Here is a 10069-nt window from a genome sequence, read left to right on the forward strand (position 1 = left end):
TGGTCACTGGAAATGGAGGTGGCGAGATAAGTATGCGGTCCGTTGTAACGTTTGACCTCCTAAAGTCCCTTGTGCTGTCAGAGACTAAGCTGAATCAACCATGTGCACCCATTGCCGAACTCAGAACACTTGCCCACATATCGGCGATAGTCAGACTCCACGACCTTGTACTGTACCCCTCGACGAATGCTGTAAGTCTTGACACTTACAGGGCCTCTTCTTTATCCAGAAATTGCTGACCAACCTGAAACTCTGTCAGACCTACAGACCCTTCAGCATCTCTAGCGCCAAATCCAGTCGGCTGCCCATGAACCCCCTCCTGCCTCATGGCATCCAAGTCCAAAGAGGAAAAATGTGGAGGGTACTGCTGCGTGCCAGAGCTAGAACTACCGCCCGCCCCAGCAGGCTCACTTGCTCCAACATCATCGCCACTGTCATCAGCAATCATATCCGGCTCGACATCATCGTCCTCTGGATCATCCAAGAATCCATCTCCAACCCCAGCCGGTGCAGCACACTGTAAAGAGGTCTGCAGACATTCTCCTTCTCCGACCTCGTCGCCTACACTGCCGTTGAGATCAATAGCAAACGAAGGGGAGGCGACAGGTTGGACGGGTGGCTCGTACGCAGGGACGGAGGAAGATGCAACGGCAGGTCTGGAGCTAGAACTGGCTACCGTGGCTATAGTGGTGGTATTCCGGTTTGAACCCCCCGAGCTGGAGACCGCGTCAACCAACTTTGCCAATAGTTCTGGTGTCCTCACCTCTGGAAACTGTCGGCGACAATGAAACATGACCTGCAAGTCCTCATCACTCCCGATCGTGAAACAATCGTACTTTACGGTTTCCTAGAGCACCGTGATTGGAATTCGATAAAAAAAAGTACTTAACCCATTTCACACCTTCTAGACCAAGTTTCAGCAGTACAGAGCTAACAAGGTCCTCATACCTCGTCGTAGGCCTGACGATAATACAGAGAGGATCCTTATCAGTGAACTTCACACCAGAATGAGTTTTCCTCTTAATGGATCCTCTGTGGTGAACCAACACTATGAAACTCTCCTCACTAGCCATCTTACCCCCCTCTAATGATAGCAACTCACATTCACACCATATATATACAGGTCTGGTCCTCACTAATTCGAACCAGCCTAGTACGAAATATGGTTTGTGTAATTCAAACCAAGCTGGTTCGAATTACTTGAGGAGTGTAATTCGAACCTAATTGGTTCGAATTATGAAGTTAGAGTTCGAACCAAATTGGTTCGAATTATGTGGCTATGGGTTATAATGTGTAATTCGAACCTATGTGGTTTGAATTATGTGGAAAGTGAGTTCGAACCATGTTGGTTCAAACTACATAGAAATGTGCTTTGGTTGATTGATGAATTAGATTTTGCTTTGGCTTATTTGTGTCAAATTGTTCTCTCTTTGGCTTGTTTACATTTTTTACCCGAACATCTATTATTGTGTTTCTCTAAATTACATAATTGTTAGAAATAATTTTGAAAAGGAAAATCAACTCTATGTGCTAATATATAAGTAATAGTTATTCTCTTTAATTAAAATCTTTAAAAAAAAAAAGCTAATTCATGTAGTATATATTCGTTTTTTGAATAAGTGTTCACTTTTAAATTTTCACTTAAATTAAGAAAATAATTTGAAGTGTATTGGATTAAGTTAAAAAATAAATTATAAAATTACTCTTAATAAAAGTTATTCTCTTGATGAATTACTTTACTAATATTATTTTTCATGAGTATATGGTTTTAAAAAAAATTAATAATAGTGTTATATTGATTTGCTGGGTAAACAGTTATTTGTTAAAAAAATAAAATAATAGTTAAAGAATATATTTACATAAAGATATATGTGAGTAAATTAATACATCAAAGATAAGAGAAACTAACATAGATATATCTGAAAGAAAATTCCAAGGTGCAAATATCAAAGTTCAAGACTCGGCTCGTGAAGATAAATCAGTCTGAGCACGAGGTAAGCATCAAAGTGGTCCCTGAAGTTACCCTCAAGACTCAAAGTAATCCTTGAACTTAAAAATTTGTCGAGATCGTCCCTGAAGTTGATCTCCGGTACTCATAGTGGTCCTTCCGGTGAATTTTGTCCAGCTGGCGCAACCGGAAAGCTGACCTGGCATCGTTGGTGACACGTTAGCAGTGCAACGGCTAGCTGACGTGGCGCAGTAAACATTTTGGACTCAATTTGGTCCCTAATTTTAGGTTAAAAATTCTAACCTCCAATTGACTCTCTTCTCCTTTCTTCTCCATCGCACACGCTGTTCTCCTCTACTCTCCGTCACACTCTTCACTTTTCATTTCTCCCTTCGATCTTCATCTTTCTCTGCGTCTATTGGATTCCGTAAACGATGATGTCCCCGAATAAATTTCTGGCGGATCGAGGCTCTCCTCCTCAACCTCTAAGGTAAAATTGTATCTCAAGAGAAAAACCTAAAATTCTCCCCATTTCTCTAATATTTTGCTTTTGGATATGCACATTATTAAACGGTTATTTCTAATTTGTGGCAATATTTATTATTACTGGCTTTTATCTTGTGACAATGGAATAGGAGATTTTTGCTTTATGGTATTTTTTAGTGCGCCAATATTTTAGCATTTGATTGTAGTCGTTATCTTAATATTTCAGTTGTTTTAAGAACTCGGTTGTAGCCACTGGTTCAAACTTTTTATGACGATTATTCCTACCTTACCATGCTGTCTAATATGTACTAGATTAGTTTGATTTGTGTTTGTAGTTGGCTCAGTGCTAGTATGTTACTGTGACACATTAACACAGTAGACAAGATAATATTAAGAATCAGTGTAGATTGTGGACAAATTTGGTGTATCATTTACTGTAGGAAAGACATGACTATCTAGTTTTATGTGACTTATCAATTAATAATGATAATATAAGAAAGTCTTGGGTAATCTGGTCTTGGGAGAACAAGATAGTGGATGCTAGATTAAGAAGATTATATTGGATGTTTGGTAGAAAAATATTTAAAAATGGGCGGTTCTAACTTGTAAACAAAATTAGTAAGAGCTTGGATTTAGATGGTGTGTTTCAGTGTTTGTGGATATGGTTTCTGGTAAGATACAAAGATATTGTTTGATTTATGTAGTTGATGTGGTACAGTAGAGAAAAGCTTTATTGTACTCAAGAATTTCTGAGTCTCGTGACATTCTACTATGCCATACTGATTAGTGACTGGGTTTGTTCTTAGCGTGCTGATAATAATCTTCCGTTTGTAGACAAACACCATTGCAAATTATTCATGTTGCTGCAAATTTCATGAGGATATGGTTGATATACTCCATGTATCGCTACTTAACCTAAAGTGGAGCTTCGGTTGTTCTTTTCTTGTTTGCCTGCATAGCTCATGCAGCAATCCTCTTTTTGATTTTGCAAAAGCCTTGGAAGGGCAGGCTACTTTCTAATACACAGGTAAATTTAACTATTTTCATCTTAGGGCAGAGTGCTATATACAAACCAATACATTCATATCCAAAGGTTTTAGTGATATGAACAGTCCTTGACTAGTACCATTTGTTTTTCAGGTTGTGCCATCCATAATAAATGGTGCTATAACAGCACTGTATTTTGTCTTGTGGGGAAAGGGACTGAGATCATGTGAACTAGTTAGGTTGGTTTTAATATGCTTGTAGAAAATTTTAGTTTGTAAGATTACTGTGCCATATTATTAGTCTTTAACTATGTCTTTTTACTCATGCAGCATCTTGAATGAAATTCATTCGCATAGAACCCTGATAACTGATTTACAGTTTGTCATTGACCAATTGTTGTCAGCTGCCATCATTATATAGTTATTTCTTCATTATATTAGTATTGCGCATGTTGAGTGATGCTTGAAATAAGATTTTTAATTTTTTATTTATGAACTTAACATAGTTATTCTCTTTCTTACTAATTCAGAGCAATACTGTCTGAGTATTCTGGTGCTGTCCTTGAGGTACTATCTGCACTGTTATATGGGAGGAGAAGCAATTTGTGGAAAAAGGTGAAACTTTCAAATTGTAACATTCATAGATATATCATACAAATGTGTCCTCATGATGCTTCCAAATGATCGTGGGTTGTTGGAACTCCCAACTGCGTTGCTAGCGCTAGCCATAACGTGTGCTTTTCGAAGATGAAGAAGACACTGAAAACTCACCTCTGGTGTGACGGAGAGTAGAGGAGAACAGCATGTGCGATGGAGAAGAAAGGAGAAGAGAGTCAATTGGGGGTTAGGGTTTTTAACCTAAAATTAGGGACCAAATTGAGTCCAAAATGTTTACTGCGCCACGTCAGCTAGCCGTTGCGCTGCTAACGTGTCACCAACGACGCCAGGTCAGCTTTCCGGTTGCGCCAGCTGGGCAAAATTTACCGGAAGGACTACTATGAGTATCGGAGATCAACTTCAGGGACGATTACAACTAATTTTTAACTTCAGGGATTACTTTGAGGCTCGAGGATAACTTCAGGGACTACTTTGATGCTTATCTCGCCTGAGCACATAAGTATATATACATATATATATCAGAAAACTCAAAATAAGCCCAAATAACAGAATTACAGAACTTATTTCTCCATGATAACCTCTAAAAGGAAATTAATACATCAAATACATAAGCAGTGGAGATAAAAGTATCTACATATATACACATATATAAAATAAAGCCCCAAAGACAAAGATTTTCACTATCAAAAGCTTCCAACATGCCTCAGCGAGATGCCGCCTGATCTGCATCTGAAAACCACAAATATCCGTATGGAATGAGAACCGGGGGTTCTCAATGTAAGAATCGGCTTAATCGCTTTAGTAAAAATAATAATTTTTAAGTGCCCGGAGTAGATTCAAAATTTAGAAGTTTTAATTTGAAAATTTAAAGGTGAAATTTGATTTCAATGAATTTTTTTGAGTTGGAAAATGTATCGTTTTCGAAAAGTTTTTTTTTAAAAATGCTTAATAAGTAGTATATTAATGATTGGATTTTTGACGGTTTATAATTTTACAAATGAAATCTCGTTGCAAGTATAGTTTCTAAACCAACACTAATCCTTTCATACAAAAATTTGAAACCTCTAAAATCTATAAATCGAAGTATTTAAACCTCGGGTCATTCTCCCTAGGAATTACAACACAGTGTCTTGTTATTGGTTATGAGTTATGTTTTGGGGTTTTTGAGATTTTAGACAAGAAATATAAATGGCAAAGAAAATAAACTAACAACTAACAAAGCTCTTGACAAGATATGAGAACTAGAAGTCCTATCCTAGTTATCCTCCTCAATTATGACCACACATTGTTCATTGCTACCACTTAGTTAACCTCTAACCATGGAGGAAAGTCAAGTGGATGAATCAATTTGATTCCTCAAGTCCTAATCAACTCCTAAAGGAAAGACTAGCTTTAGAGGCATTCAAATCAATTAGAAACTTCTAATTATCAATCAACAAAGGAATTAGATAACTCGAAAGTCACTAATTACTCTACCTAGGCCAAGAGGAACAAAATCTATACTAAAATCCAACCAAGCATTTTATCAAACACTTAAAAGGCACAAAAGAAAAGCATAGTAATTTGACAACTAGAATGAAATCTAACAACTATTATTGCAAAGAATTAATAACAACAATCAAAAGAAGCACAATTATTATGAATTACCTTGAATTGAATGGAAAGAAAATAGAAGGAACAAGAGTAGATCTACAACAAAGCATAGAAACAACATAAAGGAAATTACAACAAAAGAATAGAGGAAGATGAATGTAACAACAAAGAATTGAGAAGTAGAAGTAGAAGAGAACATGAATTAAAACCTAGATCTAAGAACTAAACCTAATCCTAATCCTAATTATAGAGAGAAGTGAGAGCTTCTCTCTCTAAAACTAACTCTAAACTAATCCTAATGAGTGTGAATGATGGAATCCCCCTTTGCTCTTCAATCCTTGGCTTTAAATAGCATTTTTGGTGCCAAAGTTGGTCGGGATTGGGCCCCACAACCCTTCTGAATTTGCTGGCCACGTTTTCAATTAAAAATCATATACCAGCACCGACGCGTACGCGCACAACACGCGTACGCGTCCATGGGGTAATTCGCAAGGTGCGCGTAAGCGCCTGGTGTGCGCGCGCGTCCATAGGTGAGTTCAATTCTTTGGCTTTTCATGATCTTCTCCACTTTGTATGCTTTCCTTTCACTCCTTTGATTCATTCCTAGCCTTTTTCAACCTGAAATCACTTAACAAACAAGTCAAGGCATCTAGTGGAATCAAAGGTGAATCAAATTTAGCTAATTAAGGACCTAGAAAGCATGTTTTCACACTTAAACACAAATTGGGAGACAATCATGAAACCATGTTATTTCATTGAATAAATGTGGGTAAAAGGTCATAAAATCCCTTAAATTCAACACAAGATAAATCCTACAAATGGGATTTATCATATATATATATATATATATATATATATATATATATATATATAATGAGCTTTCAGCTCATTTCAACCCTAGAAACATGAGAGGGGGCACTAAGATGGTAAAGAGAGGAGAAGAGGGATGACACTATTCACCTTCTCCTTGTTCTAGCCATAACTTGAGTTACGGAACTCCGATTGACGAGCCGTTTGTAGCCACGTGAAGCTCTCGTTGAGCTCTTCATTTCTATCTAAGAAAATCTGGTAAGAACTCGAAGCTCAAGCTCTAGTTTCCAGCCCTAGATTTTTGCATTTTTGGGTTAGAGTTTTTTAGTAGATTTTGTAATTTTGCTTGTTTAGGTGATCTCTAGTAGCAGGTAATTGTTGGGCTTTGTCCCAATCCCTTTTGGACAAGGTAAAGTTCCTCATATACCCTTGTAGTATTGTATGTTGTGGTTTTTTGGTTTTGATTTTGGTGATATATGTGTTGTTAGTTTGAGCTTTGGTGCTTTTTGGAGTTATCTTGGCTTTTTGATGGTTTCGTGTGTGGAGGATAATCGGTCAAGGTATAGTTTCGGTTTTCTTTATGTAATATGTAATATTTCGTGAACCTTAGACTAGTTGACCTTAAGATAGGATTGAATGTTTTGGGTGTATATTTAATTGTATGTGATTTTGATGTTTGAAGATAAACTGTATGATGGTGATGATGATATGGAGTTTTGGGATGAGGAATATATGAATTTGATGATGATTGTTGGTATTTAATGATTTTGAAAGTTGATGATGAATGTGTGATTTATTGTTGTTGATGAGGGTTTGTTGATATGGTTGATGATTGATTATGAATATTGATGTTGTTGGTAATTGAAGGTGAGTATTGAGATTGTTGATAAATGATGTGAATTATGGAGTTAGGATGATGATAAATTGATGCTTGGATTGATGAATTTTGAAAGAGTTGATAAATTGAGATATTAAATGTTGGATGTAGTATAGTTGAATAATGGTGGAATTTATAAGTTTTGATGTGAATATTAGGTTGAAATTAGCGTTAGTTGAGGTGGGTATTAAATGGTTTGGATGATTGAATAGTTGATATGGTTGAGAAATGTTTGGTATAGATTCATGAACAATTTTGGTATTGTGGTGAGTAAGCTTTGATTTGGTTTTAAGTTGAGAGTTGTGGTAAATTGAATTTTCAAAGTTTTGATAAAAATGAATTTTTGGTGAACTTTGACGGATCATAACTTGAACCTCAAAGCTTAAAATTGCATGAAATTGTTTAAATTAAAGATGGCTTTGAGAGCTTTAAATTGATATAAAGTTTGCAGAGAATGGATTTTTGTAAGGGAAGTTATGATCATTCAAAGTTTCATGTTGAAATCTGAATTCTGTGAATGCTGCAGAATTTGTGATGTCTGGTTTGTGTGCGCACACACAGCCTTGTGCACACTCACATCCTGTGTGTTTTTGAAAGTGTGCGGACGCACAGTCTTGTGCGCACGCACACATAGGGGAAGGCTTGCTAATGAGAGCGTTAGCACACCCTGTGCGCACACACAACCAACAAAGTTTTGCAAGCTGTGCGCACGCACACGTTGGAAGGTGCACTCTATTGAGGGCGTTCGCACGCCTTGTGCAGATGAACAGAGTTGAAAATTTTACTACCTGTGCGTACGCACACCTCTATGCGTACGCACACATTTGAAAACTTTTCTAGGCATGCGCGCGCACACCCCTGTGCGTACGCACATGCCCTGTTTTTCAACTAAAATCTTGTTTTTAACTGTTTTACCTTCTCAACAAGCTTGTAAACTTCTGTGACACTTATTTAAGACCCTTTGGCTTATTTTCGGGTATCAAAACATGGGAAAGGTCCTAGGACATTTAATTTGGGTTTTAGTTTGAAAAGTTAGAGAACGGAGGTTTAGGTTTCTGGTGTATTGAGGATGAGTTTGATTGATAGAGAAGGAATAGTAGTGAACTTGGTGATTACTGACAACGAATTGAGAAACTGATGAACCAATGAGTTTGGAATGGAAAATTATGAATTGATGATGGTTGTGATGAGTTGAGAACTTGGAAAGGAATAATGAAAAATTTTTTCTGTTTCTTTTGTAGAAAAGATCTCCCCCTGAATCCAGAGATTAAAGTTCCACCTGAATTTGTGCTATGGAGTCTTGTGCTGAAATATCAGAGTGTAATGGAGAATACAAACAAGTAACTAACAGTGATATTTATATGATATAATCAAGAGATTGCAGTTGATCAACCAAGTCGTAAACTAATCATAAACTTTAATAAATCCAGTCACAAACTTTAAATATAAACTACAATAATGACTAACCCTCTTTATTTCTATTATTCTCTCTTTTGTCATGGAGAGAGCAAATATAGAGCCTATAAGAATTTGTTAGGAGCAGAAAGACATCCAAAAAAAATCTTTAAAAAAATAACAATATTTTAGACAATCCAACGAGATATAAAAACAAAAGTAACAATAATTTAGTGGCTAGTGTCCCTAAACATCAGAACTGGATGAGAGTTCATCTTCCTCAGCATCCTCATCATCAAAAAAGATGTGCTTCGAGGTGAGATCATCAATGTACTCTTTTAGTATGTTGATTCTTCCTTTAGTTTTCTCTTTCAGTATGTTAATTACACACCGAAACCATTATGAAAAAAGGACAAATAGGTCTCTGACCTTTTAGCCTGTAGAATTTAAGTCCCCGAGAATTTGAAAATACATTTAAGTCATCGACTTTCTCAAAACATGGACATATCAATCCCTATGTGCATCCATATATCGGCCACGTCAGTATAACGGAAGTCTCGTTTGATTTTTCCGTTTAGCATGACAGATCCAAGTGAACAGAGGGATCGATATGTCCAGATTTTGAAAAAATCAAAGACTTAAATGTCCATAAACCAAAAGGTTAATGACCTATTTATCATTTTCTCAACCATTATTTACCTGTATTACACTTGCGTAATTATCATAGGAAAAAAATTGGTTGAAAATAAGCAAAATAATTGTTGATTGGTTTAAGGAAGCAATGAGACCGGTGCAAGACCAACTCTAACACATTATTTGGTTTGAAGGAATATAAGTAGAAAGAAAAATGTAAAGAAAAAAATAGATGGAAAATTAAATTTTTTGTCGTTTGATTTAGGAGAGAAAATGAAAAGAAAAGAAAAAAAAGTAGTGTGGGACTCATGTAACTCTTTTTTCTTCATTCATGAGATGAAAATGAATGGAAAATATGTCAATAATGTCAAATTGACAACTTTATCCTTTATTTAATAGAAATGGTAAAATTTCTAAATTTAGTCTCTTTGAAATTTTAAAACACATCTTTCATATTATTTAATTTTAAAAAAATATTTTTGTTAATAAAAATAATATATTAAAATTTTGAAAACTAATTTAAATGATTATTTTTTCTTAGAAAATGACTTAAATATATTAATAAGGATATAAACTAATTTCTTCCTATTTTTTTTCATTCATTTTCTCTTCATTCAAACAATACACAAAAAATTTATTTTTTTTTTATTTTTTTATTTTCTTTCCTCCCATTTTCTTTTTTCCTTTTTTCATCTTGTATCCAAACAATACCTAAGTTCTTCA

The 10069-nt window shown here is 35.7% G+C and overlaps 1 pseudogene; it reads left to right on the forward strand.

The window, feature by feature from the left end:
- Window positions 1-2382: 2382 nt before the first annotated feature.
- LOC130957467 (uncharacterized) lies at window positions 2383-4104 on the forward strand (annotated as a pseudogene).
- Window positions 4105-10069: the final 5965 nt, after the last annotated feature.

The sequence above is a fragment of the Arachis stenosperma genome, chromosome 10, assembly GCF_014773155.1.
Source record: "Arachis stenosperma cultivar V10309 chromosome 10, arast.V10309.gnm1.PFL2, whole genome shotgun sequence".
In the NCBI taxonomy this organism is placed as follows: Eukaryota; Viridiplantae; Streptophyta; class Magnoliopsida; order Fabales; family Fabaceae; genus Arachis; species Arachis stenosperma.